Below are 20,514 nucleotides of genomic sequence, written 5' to 3'. Positions count from 1 at the left end.
ACGCCGAGAAATTTTGATACTGGCTGAATATTACACACTCCCTAAGCTGATTTGGCACTTCCTTAAATACGATCAGCTACTGCTCAACAACCGAAATTAATAATTTACTAATAGGGGCCTGCAGTACAGTGTTAATCAATGTGGTTAAGAACAAGGTATATATTGGACACGATGAAGAATTTTCTTCACGCCTTAAGGCCTGTTTACACGATCTAAAGTCTTGAATCCGAGAAATTGGAGGAATTTCTCTCTCCAAGAAATTGGATGATTCGTGGACACTATTCAAGTTCTTGAATGGTACTGATTGGTCGGATGAAAAACCTGCGCATGAGCATTGCTCATATTCAACATTATAAAATCCTACTTACATGAATTTAAAATTACTAAATGAATTCAAGTAAAATCATAATAACATGAATAAACCATAACAGATAAATTTATTTGGATTAAACTATATGAAAACTGGCAACTATATGACATGATCTGATGCATGCTTGTTGACGTCACAAAACTTTAAAAGCTGATTGGTTGAAGGCAGAAAAATTTGGATGGAAAGTAGAACATGCTTTACTTCCAAGCTCAAAGCAAATAAAGTTTCCATCAATTTCAATCAATCTTCGTCCATGAACTTGGATCGTATAAGCAGGCTTTCATGTCCCCTAACTTCCACATCACAAAAACCGAAACTCCGAGAAGTATATTAAACGCCCTTGATGAAATATGCCTTTTATGAATAAATATTCACAACCCAAGAAAACTTTATTGCTTTAGATTTTTCTTAAAAATTTAAAGCAAAATTATTCGATTTGTAGTTTTGGAAAGGTAATTTAATACTGTGCGTGTACCTATACCTGATTTTAATTTTTTAATTGACTTTTTTTGACTTTACGCAAAAATTATTCGACCAATATCGTCGATTGTTATAATGAATCAGTCAAATAGTTTTAGAGAAATGTAAGTATAACTGTTACAGCGAATGACCGAAATCAAGAAAACGTCTTCTTTCACCAGTGAATGTCAACAATCACATAGTCGTTTTGGTGAATGTCAGAAATATTTGATATATCCAATTTGGGCCGGGATAGCCTGGTCGGTAGGGCGCTGGGCCCATATCCAAGAGGTCGTGGGTTCGATCCTTGCCGGCCGAAGACTCCCCGTGTAGTAAATGGTGACTGATGCACGTTAAATCTGTCGAGTCTCAAAGTCCTCCATGTTCCCACAACAAATCAATACCTCTGGGGGTACTGATCCAGGAGTTTCCTTGTCTTCTGGATTGGTTCAAAATTACAAGGCTACGGAGTTGAACGTAAGTAGTCGTAAACCCATGAAATTGGGTCGGCTGTTCAACGACGGTTATAAAATAAAATAAGATATATCCAATTTAATATTAATTTATTCGTTGATATTATTGTATTTATTTGATATTTTAATATCTGACGAGGATAGATGAGGAGAAATATCAGTGCTCGGAGTACCACTTAAATGCATACTGGACAGTGGCACTTGACCTTAAAAAAACATTGATGTAGGGCATACCGGGCAGTGGTACTGAACCTTAAAAAAATATCAGTGTGGGGTATGCAGGCAAAAATGTATACCAGGCAAAGGCACTTGACCTGATATATATTTCGGACATTTACCAAAGCGACTATGTGATTGTCAACATTGGGAAGATTTCCGTATCGTGATCTGTGGCAGAATAATCGCCAAGTCTAGGAAACTTCCAGGCAGTGGCCCACGAGAAACTAAAAAAAAAAAAAAAAAAAAACATCACAGAAAGGGACTAACTCGAAAGGTATAACTCGTAGCCACCCCCGGGCAAACATCTCCAGGTTTTTTTTTTTAAAAATTTACAAGTTTAAAATTTATTTGGCACCTTGGCGATTGTAGTTGGCGCGACTGATCACGATACGGAAATATCCCCTCAACATTCATCGGTGGAAGACAACAACCACCAATATCGGTCATTCACAGTAACAACCTTTTTATAAATTTTATTACGCAGAAACTTTTCGACCGATTTCGTCGAATTGTTTTTCCTTTTGAATACTCTATATCGGCACGAAATAGTGTTTAAACTTTTGAAAGCATGAAGCTAGAATAAATACACCAACTTTAATGGTATCAGAAATCTGAATCTTGTTTCCTTAAGCGTATAAATGTGATTAAACATACACACTCAGTAAATTCCCTTACGACAATTCCGAACATTGCTCGTAACACGAGCTCTCTCTTTTCTTCATGTTTATCTATTTAAAACACCCTGTATTTTCGTATATGATTCCATCAGTCGTTTTAAAAATGTGTCTGAGGAGCATATTAATCCAACTGCGAGAAAACAAAAACAAATATATCCTGAAAAAAAAAAACTAACTACTGTCCAACTAAACTACTAACATAACAGCTGAAAGTCGTGGGCGAATTTTATTTAACTCTCCCCCATACTGTCTGCTGCAGTTTTGACAACGCGTCTGAGCAAGATAGCATCCCTCCCCCCTCCCTCTTCAATCGAGAGTGTGACAATATCTTAGTTACGTGAATATATTCTGAAGATGGACCGTGGGTTTTGAATCATTCACAAGATCAAGGTCGTTTCTCATTGGTTTGACGTCAGACGTAGTTGTAAAATTAGGAAATGAGTCATTTTAAAGTAGCGGATTCGCACTGGGCTTTCCTTGTTGTAGTGAAAGTGTATGTAAGAATTGCCCGATTTTGTTTTGCTTTTCGTTGTGAGTAAGAATTACACAGCGCTATTTTTATAAATTTACGTTAATGAGCTAGGTTTGGCATGAATGAAAATACATCTTGTTTGGAATTATTGCTAGAAAAGTTTATATAATCAGACATTCATTCATGTTATGTTTATTCTAGTTAGAATAATGCGCGAATTTATTTTTTGTCTGTTAATGATAATCAATCCACCCGAGAATATTTGTTTAATTTCAACTCTGTGGCCTTCGAATAATTTACGTTTTTTCTACTACGACTTGGACAAGGATTCAATCGGGGCCGCAGCACTTTCAAAGATCATGTTCGAAATCTATTCTAAATAATTTTATGTCTCCACCTGTATTAAAGCCGGAAAAGTCAACTCACAGTGTGGAGGACAGAGGGATACCCCTATCTTGTGCGCTAGTATTGTTTTTGGATCATTCTTCTTCTTCGTCAGCACTACAGCCTAGTGCAGGCCAAGACTTTCTCAATTAGCTGCCTCCAGGCAGGGGACTTTGAGCTAGATTTTTCCACCTGCTTATTCCCAACAATTTTAAGTCCTTCTCAACATTGTCCAACCATCTTGTAGCTGGTCTCCCTTTTCTTCTAGTTCCTTCAATCATTGCTAAGGATTAATTCCAGACGTTCTTCAATAGCCATAAGTGTTGCTCGAGGCCGACGTTAATAATCAAACTAATAAAGAAACTTCTTTTTAGCACAATTCCCGAGATAGAATAAGTTTCGAAGTTTTAAAAAAAATTCTTGAAATATTTTTCTTTCATTTTCTTTCGTGTAGTTATGAAACTTTTAATTTTGTATTTTATTTTATAACCGGCCTTAAACAATGTTCAACTCCATTGCCTTGTAATTTTGAATCCGATCCAGAAGACAAGGAAACTTCTGAATCGAGTATTGGGAGAAATTAGCCATCGTCGAGGACACATGGAGAGGAAAACCAATCATGGATAGCCTGAAGGCAAGGGGACTCTAACCCATGATTCGTCTACCACTGAGGATATTTTACGCCACCACAGTGGTCGGTGCGAGCCGGGTGCAGAATTTGTATCGACCAGCCATAGCTGGGATTCGAACCCAAAATCACCTCATTGGAAAGCGATAGTTCTATCCCCTGAACCACCACGGCTCTAATAGTAAAGCTTGCCAAGAATATTTTTCAAAAATATCAGGCAAGTAAGAATAAGGCTCATAAAAAAATTTAAAAAACGATTTTTTAATTTCAATTAATTGGTCGGCAGCGAAAGAAAATTTTTTTTTTCTCAAATTGTAATATTTTAAGTATATGATTTCTGAACTCTCGTGATTTCTGAAAATCTAATTCAGTGATTTTCGTACATTTCTTCAAAATAGAACGACGGGTTTTTTCTCTTGATCCCAACTTATTTTATGAGGTTCCTACCGTACATGGAACCATGTAAAATCATTCTCTCCGTCAAAATCAAAACTTGATTAAAAATCAAATTTAGAAATTTGAAAAAAATACTTTGTTCAGCCGCGAGTTATACTCGTCTATTAATGAAAAGTATTTGGTTTAATTAATTTCACATAAAAACATTATGAGTCATTCTGCCTATCACTAATTTATTTTTTCCAAGATATCTTCAAAACCACTGAATTTTCAAAAATTTGTTTTCAAAACCTTTTTGTTCTAGAGAGTTCCCATTACTTTAAAGTGCTAAACTCAATGCAAGACGGTTGTTGTTGTTGTCAATTTACGCCGCACTAGAACTGCACAATGGGCTATTGGCGACAGTCTGGGAAGAAAAACTCCAGAGCTAATTTAAAATTTCAGTAAGGTTACTTTTTTCCCCTCTTAACTCAAAAGAAAAAAAAATAATTAAAAAATATTTCTTTTTTCCCCGTAATTTGTTTTTCCTTTACATCGTAAAATCTGAAAACAATCAAACCAATTTGAAACTTGCTAATTTTCAGACATGGCGACAGTGGATGAAAAAACAAACAATTGGGTAACCTCAAATGGCGTCACGTGCAGGTATCGAACCTGATTGGCTGCTGTATCGTGCATTTGTTTATGATTCGATTTAGCAGCCAATCAGATTCGACATCCAAGCGTGACATCTTTTCAAGTACCCAATTAAGTTTGATCCGAAAATTGATTCATCCTGATAATAAACGAAGCGTAATAACTGTAACTCAAACACGCCGTCTTGTTTATACCCAACCAGCTGATTTCAGTGATCTTCATCTCGTGTTGCATGAACCCAATACTCACTGCTGTACTACGAAACTCAGTGGCGTGACAGCCCATAGAGGGCCAAGGCCTACTATGCCCATCTCAGTTTTCTTAACCTTCGGCTCTGGGGTGCAGGAGCAGATGTTCCGGTCCGAGGACCGAACCCAGAACCTGTTGTATCCTCCTTGGTGAACCCTCACGGCTGTATCCTCCAGAATAAATTCTTGAGCTGTGGTGGCTCAGGGAATAGAGCATTCGCCTCCCAATGAGGTTCGAATCCCAGCGATGGCTCGCACCGAACACAGTGCTACTACAAAATTTCCTCAGTGGTAGACGGATCAGGGGTTAGAGCCCCCTTGCCGTCAGACTGACCCTGGGAAGTTTACGTGGGTTTCCTCGCCATGTCCGCAAATTGCGGGTTAGTTCCATCTAAATGACCTCCACGAAGGCAAAATATTTCCCTATACCTTTCCCTTGTCTTCTGGGTTGGGTTCAAAACTACAGGGCTACGGCGTTGAATATTGGTAGCCGTAAACCAAAATTTGAGTCGGGTGTTGAACGACGGATATAAAATGTAAAATAAAATAAATCCTTCAACTTTTACATAAAATAATGCAGAAACAAACGACCGCATTTACTGCACACACAGAAATAAATTCTGGTAAAATTAACGTACTTAGTAATAACATTTCTGGTAGGAAAGGTAAAAAACATAATTCTGGTTATTTTATTGCACAATTCTGTTCGATTTATTGCATAACAGTAGGAAAAAATGGATTGATTTCTTGTTGAATAGTTTCCTTCTCCTTTCAATTTACAATTATAAAACGTTTACACGAATATTGTTTACTAAAAATATGCATGTTAGGTTACAAAGGATAAATATATTAGACAGTGTAGCTTTAATATAGTTAATTGTAATGAGTTTTATAAAAAATTTTTAAAATCTCCTTTTGTTACCAATTTTAATTTTTTAGTAATGCATTATTGTAAGTGAAAAGAAATCAATTTTTTTTATAATTATCTTGTAAACTCATTAGGGGAGTACTAGTTAAATGACGTTTTTTTTTAAAATTATGAACAGAGATATTTTCAGGAGTGTTTTATGGTTTTAAAGAAACTCGTGAGTTGCGATTGGATTACTAGTAACTATTTCAATTTTCTGAATTTTTCAAAAGTAGTACACTTATTGAAAAATTTTGAGTACATGAATTTATTAGTACACTTTATTGAAAATTTAGAATGCACGGATTTATTGGAAGAAGGTATTGAAAATCTTGAATTTATAAAAATAAATCCTTTTCGTGAATTATCTTTTCTCGTGAATTCATTTATACTTGAGAAAGAGAGGAGGGAGAGAGGAGGGAGAGAGAGAGAGGAGGGAGAGAGAGAATTAAATATGCCGTGCCATGGTTACCCTGATCGTCTTGCAATCTTTCTACTACTGTAACTATTAACACTATTTTAAATATTCCATTGAAATTTCTTTTCCCCTTAATATTTTTGCCAACAAAAATTTTAATATTCTTCCTGTCCAATTCAAATAATTTATAAAATGACAGAACAATTAATTTAAAATTTCCAATTCTTATCATGAAATATTTTTATAAATTCTAGCTTAACACTCGTGACTTTTCATTTTGATTTATGATTTGATTTAATTTTCTTTATGTGTGTTCTAATTTTGAAAAACCACCCTTCAACTTTTGAAAAATAATAAAACAGCGTAGTTAAAACGTGGTAAAACAATGCTTCCACGGTTTTCATAACTAGTTTTATTTCACGTATGCGTAGAATACATAAGCGAATTGTAGGTGCTCAAGGCTTTTTAAGTCCCATAAATACGTCAAAATTGAACATTTATAATACAAATTACTAATTTTGTTACATAAAATTTTTTGAAATCTTTCCTTTAGTATACTTATTGATGCTATTTAATGTCCTAAAACATATTTTTCTGATGAAAATTGTCTTAACAGCCCCGTTCAATGTCCTATTTTTTTGTAATAATTTTAATAAATAAATGTATTTATGAATGGCAATTAATGAATGTTTAAAAAATGTCGAAAACTATAGTGTGTCTTTTGTTTTTCTTTTCGTCGAGATTTTGTCTTCGTATGTTTTATATAGTTTTTCTACATTTACAAACTGAAATTTTAATTGAATACCGAAGTACGCAAAATTTCAAGCGCCAATTTCAAACTTATTATTTAGCTAAAGTATAAAATAGAGTGAGACAATTTGCTTCACATGGGCCATTTATCAGGAGACAGTAAAAGTTTTTTCATTTCGAAAGTAATTACCCACCATTTAATTTCATCCATCTCTATTTATGACACCTAAGAATATAATTATATATGAATGATTATAATATGATAGTATTATAATGATACTATAATGATGATTCATTTATGAGATTATTTTATTGCCTTGTATAATAACTAATGAATAGTATATAAAAATTATTTAAAGGATCTTTATAAGTGTTTTTGGAGGGGACATTTTTTTTTGTTCTTTCTAAATAAACGAAGATATTTTTTCAAAATATTTTTTAACGGTGATATCAGATAACATAATTGTACAATTTAAAATATTTACATGTATTTTTTTTCAATATAATTAATACTATAGTGATTAAATTATTACTCAATTATTACACGAAAATTATTCAAAATAATCAAACTATAATTATTAATTTATTTTTAATTCTAACTTTTGTTGCAGCAGATTTAATTCAAAAGTTTATATTAAACGAGTATTTTTTTTCTTCGTTGGTAAATTTGGCATCTCTGATGTTTCCTTATAGTGGACGACAAAAAATTTTCCGTGTGCATTTTTTAACTTATGCATCAGATAACAGCATAGAACATTTTAAAATACTGTGATTGAAGCAATTATCACTGAAAAAGTATTTTAAATTTTTAAATTAATTATATTATTATTAAATTTCAATTCATATTTCATTTAAATTTTTATTGCAACAGAAATAAATCAAAAGTTTATATTTTTAAGTTATTTTTTTCTATCATTTTGTAAGAATTTAGAAAAATGAAGGTGTGAGTTGTGATTTATTTATGTGACTTATACTACTTTAGTTGTGACTCATTACTCAGTTTTTATGTACAGGTCGCCACAAACAGACCACCCAGAATAACTTTTCATCTAATGATGGGATCTTCACGTTTTAGGACTAATTCTTAATAGTTCGAGGAGGTGACCTCAAATATGATAATTAATAATTTAAGTTATGAAATCAGGCACAAAGCCGTACTTTTTCTGAATAAGCGTAGCTTTTTTTAGACGGATTCGGATTCATGACCTCCAAAATATAGGGGGCAGCCGTAATCTGGGAAATATGGTCCCTATAGAGCGATCCAAAGTTTGGAGCCCTTAATGTTAATTTCTCTTTTTGCGAATTTCACCATATCTCGAGAATTTTTTAAGCAAATTGGAAAATTTTTGCACGCAATTATAAAATTCATTTGTCCAAAAATAATTCCATGCAAAAAATAAATTTTGGTAAATATTTATTATTTTATTAGTTAAAAATGTTTGAATTGTAAGACATAAAATTTTTTACATTATTTCAAAGCATATAATTTTTCATGGCAAAATACACAATTTGAGTAAAATCGGTTGAATAGTTCTTGAGAAATTTTGAATATACGAATTCTTTAAAATTCAGAAACCGGAAACGTTGTCTAAGTTTTTCCTTTCGTCGCCATAAGTATGTCCCAAAATATAGCTAAATACTGAAATAATTAGGGAAAGAGCACTCGCCTCCCAATCAAGTAACCCAGGTTCAAGTCCTAGCAATGGCTGGTTCGTAAAATACCCACAGTGGTAAAAGGATCATGGCGTTGCAGTCGGCAAAACCATGGGAAGTTTTCATGGTCTTCTTCTTCATGTAAAATAATTGCTGTTTAGTTCAATCAAAAATTCTTCTATTAAGATTAGTTCGTCTCAATGTTTGATGAAAAAGTTTCCTGATCTGCTGGTTTCAGTTCAAAATTACGAGGGTGTGGATTTGAATTTTGATAGCGGTTTCTCAGTCATTCAACACCGTTTAAAAAGTAAAATAAAAGGTGAGTTAAAGCCTCAATATCAAATTCAGTGAAGATGCGAGGGGTTTAGACTTAATTATGTTAAGACAAGTAAAGCATAGATGTGCTTTTTTACACTATGTCAAATGACTCCAAAAAAGGTAGATGGGACAAGTAGTTCAAAAATTATACGTTCTTTAGTAAGTATGAAATATAGAAAAGTACAATTATTGTTCACATGAACCAGTGAAGTATGGGACTATTATGCGTCCAACATTGAGACGCATTAGAAAAATGAGGCATTATTTCTGAACTATCTTTTGCGTTAAACCCAATGAAACCAAAGGTTTGTAGAAAGAACTAATAGTTTCGCAGTTTTATGTATTTTATGTATAAAACATTTCAAATTTTAGTCTCCTTCAATTCAGTTCTAAGCATTAGTTCTAAAAAAATCTTTATAAATAAACAATTTAATTGTTTTTGAATCTTTAGCTTCAAGGGCTTTTGTTCTTTTTTGTACTTCATACTGACGTAATTCCAAATAACTTCTGAATTACTAGTCCTATTGATGTAATTTTAGTGTCCCACGTTTCAGCGTAAAAAATACTGAAGAAACAGTACTTGCATAGTTTACTTTGTTTAAGTTATGCACTCTTTAGCCCCCCTCCACGTTGAAAATGAACTATTTTTCAAACTGTACAAAGCTTTCAAAACTATTTTTTCTTATAAGTCTTTTCTCATATATCAGCCTTATATTGTATTTCCTTGCATTACACTGGAATGTTTGAAACTTTACTAAAAAAAATTTGAAAACTCACTAAAACTGTGTCAGACATTGTACAAATTTTTAAGACATTTTAAGTTATAATACTGTGCAAATATTTAGGTTGTTTTATTCGCCTTTAATTTTTTAATGCAATCGTAAGCAAAAATAGTTTTCGAAGCTCAAAGTAGTACATTTGAATAAATCAGTGTTTTTCAAACTTCTTTTTTTTTCACCTTACTTTACTGGTTTGTAAAACTGTCAAAATGAATGTGGTCCCGTAAAAGCTGGTAAATTCTACGTTTTACTGGTAAAACCTAAGATTTTCCGAAGTTTCTTGGTAGCAGTTAGGTTTTACCGCTAAAACTTGGTAAAAAGCTGGAAAAATATATTTAAGCCTACTTCGGACTTAAACCAAACCACTTTGGTGAAAGCTAGATTTTACCGGTAAATTCTAGAATTTACCCATAACACTTAGGATTTAACGAAGTGGCTAGGAAACTTTTTCTGCAAAAGCTTGGTAAAAGGCCGAAATGGAATAATATCAAAGCATACTTCGGGCATTTACCAAGCCACTTACGTAAAAGTTAAGTTTTACCGGTAAGACCTAAAATTTCTTAGCAGACTTAACTTGACTTGTCTTAAACAGAAACATATGCATATTTAATGAAACGTTACTTTCAACAAAATAAAATAAGCATTTTTTATATTTACAGCTCTCATTCGCAATTATTTTTTCCTTCCAAAAAATCCATTAAGTGTCAAAATATTCGCAATGGAACGAAATTAGCAATTTTAATTATTTTCTTTACACAATCTTGAAAATTCTAAAACTCAATTACAATAATGAAACTTCCTTAATAGAGCTGTTGCGAAAAACTCGTTAAAAAGCATATTTCACCATTAATATCAAATAAAGCCGCTATAATCGATTACAACGCCCTCTAGTCACGAAATCCACGTTTGAAGAAAATGAAACTGTTCAACACTCAAAGCAAAATAGAAAAACACAACATTTTGGTGAATAATATTTTGAGTTAACTTTTCAACCAGTTTAAACTTTTCTACTTCTCCAAGTCTTGCATCACTGCTTCCGGCAGAATCGTGATCACCAATCACGACCTGAGGCGGTAATTGGTGGCCAATAATAACGCGTCTGGGCGGAGAGATGTTCCGAATCAGGATATAAGATTGTCCGGAAGCGGTAAAACGGGATGAAAGTTGAGAAAAGGATGCGCAAGATCAAGTGAAAGAAAATTGTCTTATCCAGATCAAATTTTGGCTTATTTTTCTATTTTATTCTTTGGCATTACTTGTAAGTAAATTTAGAGATTTTTCTTATTATTCATTATCATTGTAATTCATGTTAAACACATTTTTAACTGTTAATAGAATTAAAACGATGCTTGCTTATTAATCATGCATAAGTATTTTGAGCATTTTCACTTTTTATATTGTTTTTTTTAACCATTTTTAAAAAGAATTATATTAGTTGGAGCTTCATTTTTTTTTTTCATTTAAAAATCTGTTTGTATATTTTACAATATATTTAAATTTTATAAAAATTAAATAGACTAACTCAAACAAATGTTGTTTATAAGACAGAAAATCACTCAATGTCATTTTATACATCAAAAAATAATTATTTTAACTAGTGACGTTTCTACAAATATTCTTAAATTAAACGTAATTAAAATCTTTAAACTTTGATTTTCTTTTTCTTAAATGACGATACAACCGCTCTTTTTATGCAATATTTTCGAAAAAATATTTATAAAAACATCTCTGTTTTGTACATTTTTGCTCGTAAACTCCTGCATTCTACTTATTCAGTCAAATGTAATAAAATTTCATGCAAAGTAAATTTATTTTCATTAACAGGTTTGTCTAATCTGAGCTACATTTTATAGTGCTAAATTATTTTTGTCTAATGTTAATCAACAATTTGTTCTAAAGTTATAGCGTTGAGATAATGAAGTTCATAATACTAGAAATATCTATATATGTACTAATAAAAAATAACAGTAAATTATTTTCATTTTACTTCTTACTTGTGTGATTTGCTAAAATTTTACGAAAGAAAATTTGATTACTTTTTTCTTCGTTAAAAAAATTTAGCTGTTCTTTTTCTGTTATTTTTAAAGAAAAATTCAAGTTTGATTTTGTCCTGATTAATAGTTAAAAACTATTTCTGTAACTATTTGTTCAGATGATTTATTATTATGATTTATGAATAATTTATGTGTATGATGATTTGCGTTCAGATGGATTCATATGATTAATTAATAAACTTAATTATCAAATGCCTTAAGTTAAATAAAAATAATGAGAACAAAACACGTAATAATTTTTTTATTAAATAGCATGAGTTAAAGTTTACTAACTTTTACCTATTGGTTCCTCATCACTATTTTTATATAAATGTGATTGTTTAAAGCTGGATAAATTATTCATCACTATATAATGTTTTTATAAAAAAAAACACAGTGTCTTTTTTCATGTTATTTAATCCATGTTAAAGTGCTGTTTCAAGGATAGAAATTTTCATCGATATATTATCTTAATACAACAGTAACCAATATCAAAGTGTAAGAGAGAATTTATTTACTATACTCCAATTTATTTATGACAGCAAAAAATTACTGCAGAGTTTTTCGACATTAATCTCTTTTTACCTTGGTACCTGAAGATAAATAGCTCATTCCATCATCATTTGTTAGAAGGCGGAAATACTAGTGGAATTCGCATCGCGTTGTTTAATGTTTATATTCCGCCTATCGTCTGGATTCCACCGCTACCGGCTGAAGTTGTTTCGGCAAGTTTCGGAATATGTCGGAGTTCATCTGTTCGTGTTTTTCCTTTTGATCTTTATCAAATAAGAGTCTGCTTAATCACTAAATAATACTTACATTAGCCACATTTGAATGATATTGTAACAAATTATGTGTTAATAATTAATTACAGGGAAAAGAAATTTTAATTAACTAAGGAAACGAAATTAAAAAAATGGAAATTAAAAAAATATTCCGGAATATGTCGGATGCCATGTTTTTATTCGTGTTTTTCCTTTTAAGCTCTATCAAATAAGAGTCTGCTTAATCATTAAATAATCCTTAGATTAGCCACATTTGAATGATATTGTAACAAATTATGTGCTACCAATTAATTGTAAAAAAAGACATTTTAATTAACCAAGAACACAAAATTAAAATTAAATATAGATTTATCAGTTGTGTTTGACTATAGGAAATTAACTTAATGCTTACTTTTTTTAATATTCTTTTTAGTATTACACATCAATACAAAAGTGGATTGTTCGATTTTTCAATAAATTTATAATCGATAGTTCAATTATTATAAAATTTACACTAATTAAAATATTGAACTATTTTAAATTATTTAGATAGTTTATTCAAACTTTTATACCTTTAAAACGAAGTCAATTTTTTAATAAAAATGGCCATCTTAAGCATTTTGGATACGTAGCTTTGTATGCTAACATTCAATATTTGGGCACATCAGTTGTACCGGCAGTCGTCAACAAATTTTGTTTAAAATTTAACAAATAATACTGGAATTATTTATTCAAACTACATGTCCTAAATTAAATACTTAGAAAATATTATATGGGTAGAAAAAATGAAATATGATATAAATATATGCGTTTGAACATGATAAGTAGGAGGCATGTGATGAAGAGACAGTAGGTAAAATAGTACAATAATAAAATGCGAAAGCATTTTTTTTTTAAAATTTGATATTATAATATCAATTTAACTATATTTTTAAATTTCAAAACAAATTCATACCTAATAGTAAAAGTGTAAAATATTATTATTAAAGCTTGAAGTTTGGATACCGAAAAACTTTTGATCTCATGTTACAAGAAAAGTAATTTTCGAAATTCGCAAAAACTTAATTAATTTATTCGATTGATTTGATTCAAATTTTATATTTTAAAGATAGCAGTTTAAAGTGTTGTCCCAAAATTATATGTTACAAATTAAAAGCATTTCGATCATTATTAAATTACATGATAAATAAATACTTATAAAATATTATATATAAATATATACATATATATATATATATATATATATATATATATATATATATATATATATATATATATATATATATATATATATATATATATATATATATATATATATATATATATATATATATATATATATATATATATATATATATATATATATATATATATATATATATATATATATATATATATATATATATATATATATATATATATATATATATATATATATATATATATATATATATATATATATATATATATATATATATATATATATATATATATATATATATAATGTTAAAACAATCATATATTAAATATAATCCATAAATAGAGCATTTATCTAACGCAAAAACGTTTAAAAACCTTTCCCTCAAGAAAGTAATAATATTGATCTAATTATCTCAAAAAATGTGATGATGTGGCTTTAGTAGCTTGGGAAATTGATCAGTCCCACGCTACTGAGACCTACTAACATTTAAATATATTGTCCAGAAAGATATAAAAACCCTCTTTCCAAGGTCAAATGTGCTATTCTCTACCTATCCACCAGCATGTAAGGTTGTCATTCTGGGGCTCTGGCCCTTACTTTAATAAGATTATATTATGATTCCTGCATTTTCCTGTATCTTTTTCAAGAAGCACCGGCCACACTACGAACTTACAATGTTTAGGCTTTCAAAGCGTAATAAATATATATATTTATATATATATATATATATATATATATATATATATATATATATATATATATATATATATATATATATATATATATATATATATATATATATATATATATAAATACAAGAAAACACGAAAAAAGTCAAGAAAAACAATAAGTTTCATTTATTGCGCATAAGCTGCAAGTGAACAGAACTCATTAGATAAGTTCAAAATGAAGATAAAACGAAGGAAAATTATAGACACATGAAAAAGGGAGAAAATAATAATAAAAAAAATAACATGCAACTGATTAAAAAAAAAAGGATGAAATTTTTGGGATGAAAAAGAAAAGGAGGAAAAAAACCGGAAAAAAAAGATATAATCTCTTCAATAGCCCACACGATTACATCCGCAAAAAAGAGCTCTTTTTTCTTTTCTCTTTTTTTTAATCAGTTGTATGTTATTTTTTTAATTATTATTCCCCCCTTTTTTTTTCTTCATATGTCCATAATTTCCCTTCGTTTTATCTTATTTGACATTCAAATAGCCATAAATAAGTTGCTATCCAAACTGTTAACTGCGAGAAAAACCGTTTATTAACTGCTTTCACCTAATACGGTTTAACAATCAGAATTTTATAACACCAATTAGACTCCCCTAATGAAGCCACTTTGTTCCATGAAGATGGGTACATATTATAGCCGAGAGGGCTAATCTTTCAATCTCATGATCGACAGAACGAAGGGTCGAGTCCCAGGGTAGACGTCGAAATTTCTTTTGAAACCATACTGCTTGTAAATGGTTTTCGGTAAAAAATATTACAATACTTAAAAAATAAAAGGTACAACAGTCAAAATCATCAGAATATAGCAAAATTGAAAGTGTTTCTGGTTCTGTGCCAAAAAACTCGGTTCTTTTTACAGAAGCGCTTTGGTAAAATTATTGATGAAATATAGTTTATTAATATGTGATAAAATTTGGTAAATGTGATAAAATTGAGCAATTTTTAACGTGATACCCTAGAGCATGGTATAAAAACTATTTATTCTGTTGAATTTACTTTTCAGTTACATATTTTTTACTAAATGTTTAGTAATAAGAACTGTAATTTTAAAATCAGAAATTTCTAGTAAACGGTTACCATATGAACAGAAAATTTACCAAATAAATGGTTTAGTCACAGCATATTTTGGTTTCATTACCCAGAATTATGTTGTTGTTTTTTTTTATCCAAAAATATCATTACCATACACGGCAATTTTACCAGACTTTTTTTCTTCGGGTACTCAGTTTAAATTAACCCTGAACTTCGCAGATTTATTGTAGATAAAGTACTTTGTTACTTACTTAGGGATATTTCTTCTTAAATTACATTTTTTCGTCACAGTTGAGCTTGACCGTGGCAGGCATATCGTGAGTTCGGAAAAAATTTATTTGTGTGGGATGGACATATATATTTCTCAAGTAATGTTTCGCTGTCTAAAAGCTTTTTAACTTCCTACACTGAAGTGTTCATCTTGTATTCAAAAAATAAAATATAGCTGTGAAATAACAATGAGCAGCTAATAAATTGATTACCACGCCCTTACAAAAACAAGTGACTTAAAGAATGGCTGTCGCTGTGAAGACAATATAACTTAACTCCCTATTTCAAGTTCTCAACTCAAAAGGCCACTTCACTATAGGTTTTCCAAAACTTTTTAAATTGCATGCCTAAAACTCTTGGATTAAAAGTGCACCTGAGGTTCGAGAAATTGTCAACGCTATAATTTTAAAATGTGTCAATGAGTGATATTTTTTTTTCAAAATTTTTTTAGGAAAGTTTGTTTGTTATTATTTTAAATTAACGAATTCAAGCTTAAAAGGTATACATTTAACTACACAATAAATTAATCATTTCATACTAAACAGATGCATATTCTGTTCATGATAGTCACTGAAATTTCTATAACTCTATTTTTTTAGATGATCTAGAACAAGGAAAATTTTAAACTGGAGATTACTTAATGTGTTTGAAATATTTTAAGTCATACATTTTATTAAATTAAAATATTTCGCTCATAATCAGTTCGTTCTCTTCGTCGAAAGTCTTGTAAAAATTTAATAAACCATAAGTTACCGACGCTTTACGAGTCCAGTCGTTCCAACTTAAAATTCATTTGTCTTTCAAACCAAATCTATAAAAATATAAACATATGAAAAGTTTTCACTAGAAATTTAAATTGTTAGTATTGAATTAAATATGACTATAATCTATTCGTATTCATGTTCTGTTCGCATTCATATTCTGTTCCTATTCATATTCTATTCGTATTTCTATTCTGTTTATCGTCATATTCTTTTCTTGTTCATAATTCTATTTATATTCATATGCTATTCGTATTTATATTCTATTCGTATTCACAATCTATTCATTTTCATATTTATATCTTATTCCAATTCATGTTCATTTCCTAATTCCATTCATGTCTATACAAATTCATAAAACCATTCCTCATATATTATTCATGATCATATCCTCTTCCATATAAGCAGAACTTTAGATGAATATGCATAGATTAGTAGTGATCTTTAATTTATATAAATTTTATATACCTCCGTAAAATTTCAAACATACGGATAAGTTCCACATTATACAACCTTTGAATATTTTAAAAATATACTAATTTGAACAAATTTTTTTAAACAGGTTTTGACATTTGGGCACGAATTTTGGCATTCGCAATATTTCCAATGTCTAAACGTAATTTTATCATTTCTTATTTTTAACCTCAAAATGTTTTCAAATATTAATATAAAAAATTTAACATCTGTTATAATGCTCATTTACAAAATGGTTGCATAATTGGGAATATTTTTTTTTTGCTTTGTTACGAGCATACTAATTATTTGACATTGAAAATAAGTATTTTCTTTTGTCTTATAAATATTAACTGGCAAACGGCATAATTCGCTGTCAATACTACCTATAAATCTCATTTGAATTCTATTTTCGAATAACTGAATTAGGAGTGCCGGCTGCTCCCTTTGATTTCAATAACATACTGCGCAATAACTCATAAGCTAATTGATTATAAGCAACAAAAATTGATCACCTCTGCATATGATATCGATAACTTATCGGAAATTGATAGTAGCTGTCTCTGTGTCACTCATAGTCAAAAACAATTATGTTTTTATTAAAATCGGCTAATGTCCTAATTTGGACCGTGAAATTTCATATTTAGACTTCTGTGACTTTAATTTAAATTAGCATAGTTAAAAAAATATATAGATCTTACTCTGAATTTGGTACTAGTTATTATAAATAGATTTAAACCGAATCCATTAGTTATTTTACGAAATTAAAAACTGGAACTAATGATTGGGGATAAATTGCCTATTTTTAAGCATGAGAGCATTTTATCGCTTATTTATTGGCATCAAATATTTGAGAATTTATTTTTTCTTTAGTCCAATTTCTTAACTGTGTCTTAAGTATAATTTCTAAATGAGCAGAATGTTAAACAGTGTAAAATAAAGTAAATTGGCTTTATTAATGCTTTCTATACTGTGAAACTTGATTCACTATTCTTTGAAAAATTGTAACACTCAATCTTTAATGTAATGATTTGTTGCTTTTTCCAAAATGCATGTTAGTAACAGTTTTCGTTTTTACTGCTAAATATAATTAAAGTCTAAAAATATATTTAATAAAATATAGTTTTGATTTGATGAAATATGTTGGTTCATTAACTTTAAAAATAATTTTTTTAATGAAAAACGCATTTTATATAAATAGTTGAGTGATTATTAATTTAAAAAGTGGCATTGCATACACTGGAAGAAATTTTGAATAAAATTATGGTATAAAGTACCGGCATTTAGGGTGCCAGTACTTTTTACCGTAAAATCCGTTTTGATCTTAAAGTTCAACGGGGAAAAAATCCTCTTTACTGTTATTTTTACATTATTTGCTGTAAAATAACTGAATCACTGTAATTAAATAAATATTATTGTAAAAATAATGGTACAGCATTTTTAGGTATAAGTAGATTTCACGGTAAAGTATACTGTCACCCCTAGTGCCAGTATACTTTATTCGTAATTTGTATATTTGATCGTAAATTTATTATATTCGTAGTTTGATTTCGAATTTTTTACCGCAATTTTATATTTGACGCAACCTCTATCTTTATAGTAAATTCTAGAAAATATAGCATTTGGATAATTTTTATGTGATGCTACTTTTTAAAATCATTTTTCGAAGGTGACGAAATAATAATAAAATAATAGCAGATAGGGTATTGATGAGTAGTTGATTCATTGAATAAATTATAAAACTTTAACATACTAATACTTGTGCAAAAATATTAATCTATTACTGTTTTCATAACAGCAAGTTATTTGTTGCGATTATATTTAAAGGATTATGGTTCAAAGTTCTAGTTTATCTCTATTTTCATAACTGAAAGTTAATTGTTATGACTATGTATAAAGGTTTATAGTTTTAAAAGAATGATTCAAAACAACAGAAAAAAGCTATCTGATTACAGAATCACATGAAAATTATATATTGACGGTTTAATATAAATTATGCGTAGTAAGAATTTCTTAAAATTCACAGTAATATTATTAAATTATTATTTGTCCATAATTAAGTCTAATTTTTGTGAAATATTATAAAGATATTTTACAAAGAGTAATATCTTAATTTTTTTTTAACATCAAAACTTGTGATGACAGTACTTTTTGATGTATACAAGATCTTGACATTAGCAATATGTGTATGTGTATGTATATGTGTATGTGTATGATGTTAGCAATATGTGTATGTGTATGTATATGTGTATGTGTATGATGTTAGCAATATGTGTATGTACATAAAAGTTCTCCACTTGATATGCAATAGAAATGAAATTAAATATCCTTAAATGCATTGTAATCCTAATTCTCCTCTAAAAGGAACAAAACTTGATGCAATATTGTGTCTTTATTCGTGAAATAATATTAATCATATGTATCTTAGCTTACATTATTTAGTTACAATAAAAAAAAACTAAAAATTATGAGTCCTTGTCAAACAGAAAAGAAATTCTAATTTCTTCATCATAATCTACGGAAAATTATATGATTTTCTTCATTATTATTAAATAGCTAGTAAATACTTCTGAAAAATTTTTAAAAAATTCTTTTGTTGATTTTATTCATTGAAATTTGTGTGGTGTAATGTTTTGCCAGGAATTCTAGTTTTAAAAATTATAGTTCTTATTACCACACATTTAGTAAAAAATACAAAATCGAAAAGTAAATTTATTCGAAAAAGGGTTTTTATTTTATGCTTTATGAGATCATGATAAAATTAACCGAATATTACCACATTTACCAAATTTTATCAGATATTATAAAATCATATTTTATTGTCAATTTTATCAAAATAATTACCAAAGCACTTCGGCAAAAATTACCGACTTTTTTAGTGTTTTCAGTTTCTACAGAATATAACACGGTAAATTTTTCCTTATTCTGGTAGTTTTTACTATACATTTTTTTTCTCAGTGTAGCTACCAAGTTTGAAATTTTAAGTTTGCAAATATTTTAAAACTTTTTCATGGTTTTTATAATAAATAACGCCGACCAGTCTGTGTAGGGGGCAGGGAACTGTCCTTGCATCAGAAAGGTTCTGGGTTCGAATCCCGGGCAAGGCATGGATGTTTCTTTCCCTCTATCTGTGTTCTATGTCCTTTCTCCTTTGTGTGTGAATGTGACCCGCCCTATAAACGGGTTGTGGTAGTGTGACGTGGGCGACGCTGTTCCACCGCCGTGGCTTCGCCACAGGTGCCCACTGGGTAACGAAAAGAGAATTAGCAGTTCTGGCACTTTCTGTGGCCAATGGACAATAGCTCCAAGTGCCCGCCATTAAAAAAAATAGTAATAATAATAATAATAAATAACTTTAAATAAGTTTTGCGATTAGTTAGCTGTATAATAATAGTTCTATTATATATACTATGAAAACAAACTGAATTACTACTTGATATTTGTTTGATAAGGAAATGAAGAATAATGTCTGCTT

At 29.7% G+C, this 20,514-nt stretch overlaps 1 protein-coding gene and 1 long non-coding RNA gene across 3 annotated transcripts in view; one reads left to right on the top strand and one right to left on the bottom strand.

Moving 5' to 3' along the window:
* LOC139426296 (uncharacterized) overlaps nt 1-20,514 on the bottom strand; it is a 122,114-nt gene that overhangs the window by 21,411 nt on the left and 80,189 nt on the right. The gene's annotated exons all lie outside the window — the stretch shown is intronic.
* Nucleotides 1-20,514, top strand: part of LOC107455074 (activating transcription factor 3) — a 100,223-nt gene that overhangs the window by 2,978 nt on the left and 76,731 nt on the right. The window contains exon 1 of one of the 2 annotated variants that reach the window (XM_016072495.5): nt 10,942-11,045. The exons of the other annotated variant lie outside the window; for it this stretch is intronic. The gene's annotated coding sequence lies outside the window, so the exon portion shown is untranslated. Of the gene's footprint in view, nt 1-10,941; nt 11,046-20,514 lie in introns of those variants that run through there. 2 annotated transcript variants of the gene reach the window in all.

Source organism: Parasteatoda tepidariorum, chromosome 10, assembly GCF_982258835.1.
Source record: "Parasteatoda tepidariorum strain Cologne lab strain chromosome 10, Ptep-v5.0, whole genome shotgun sequence".
Lineage (NCBI taxonomy): Eukaryota > Metazoa > Arthropoda > Arachnida > Araneae > Theridiidae > Parasteatoda > Parasteatoda tepidariorum.
Note: the sequence above shows the minus strand (reverse complement) of the source record. Positions and strands in the feature narration are given on the sequence as shown.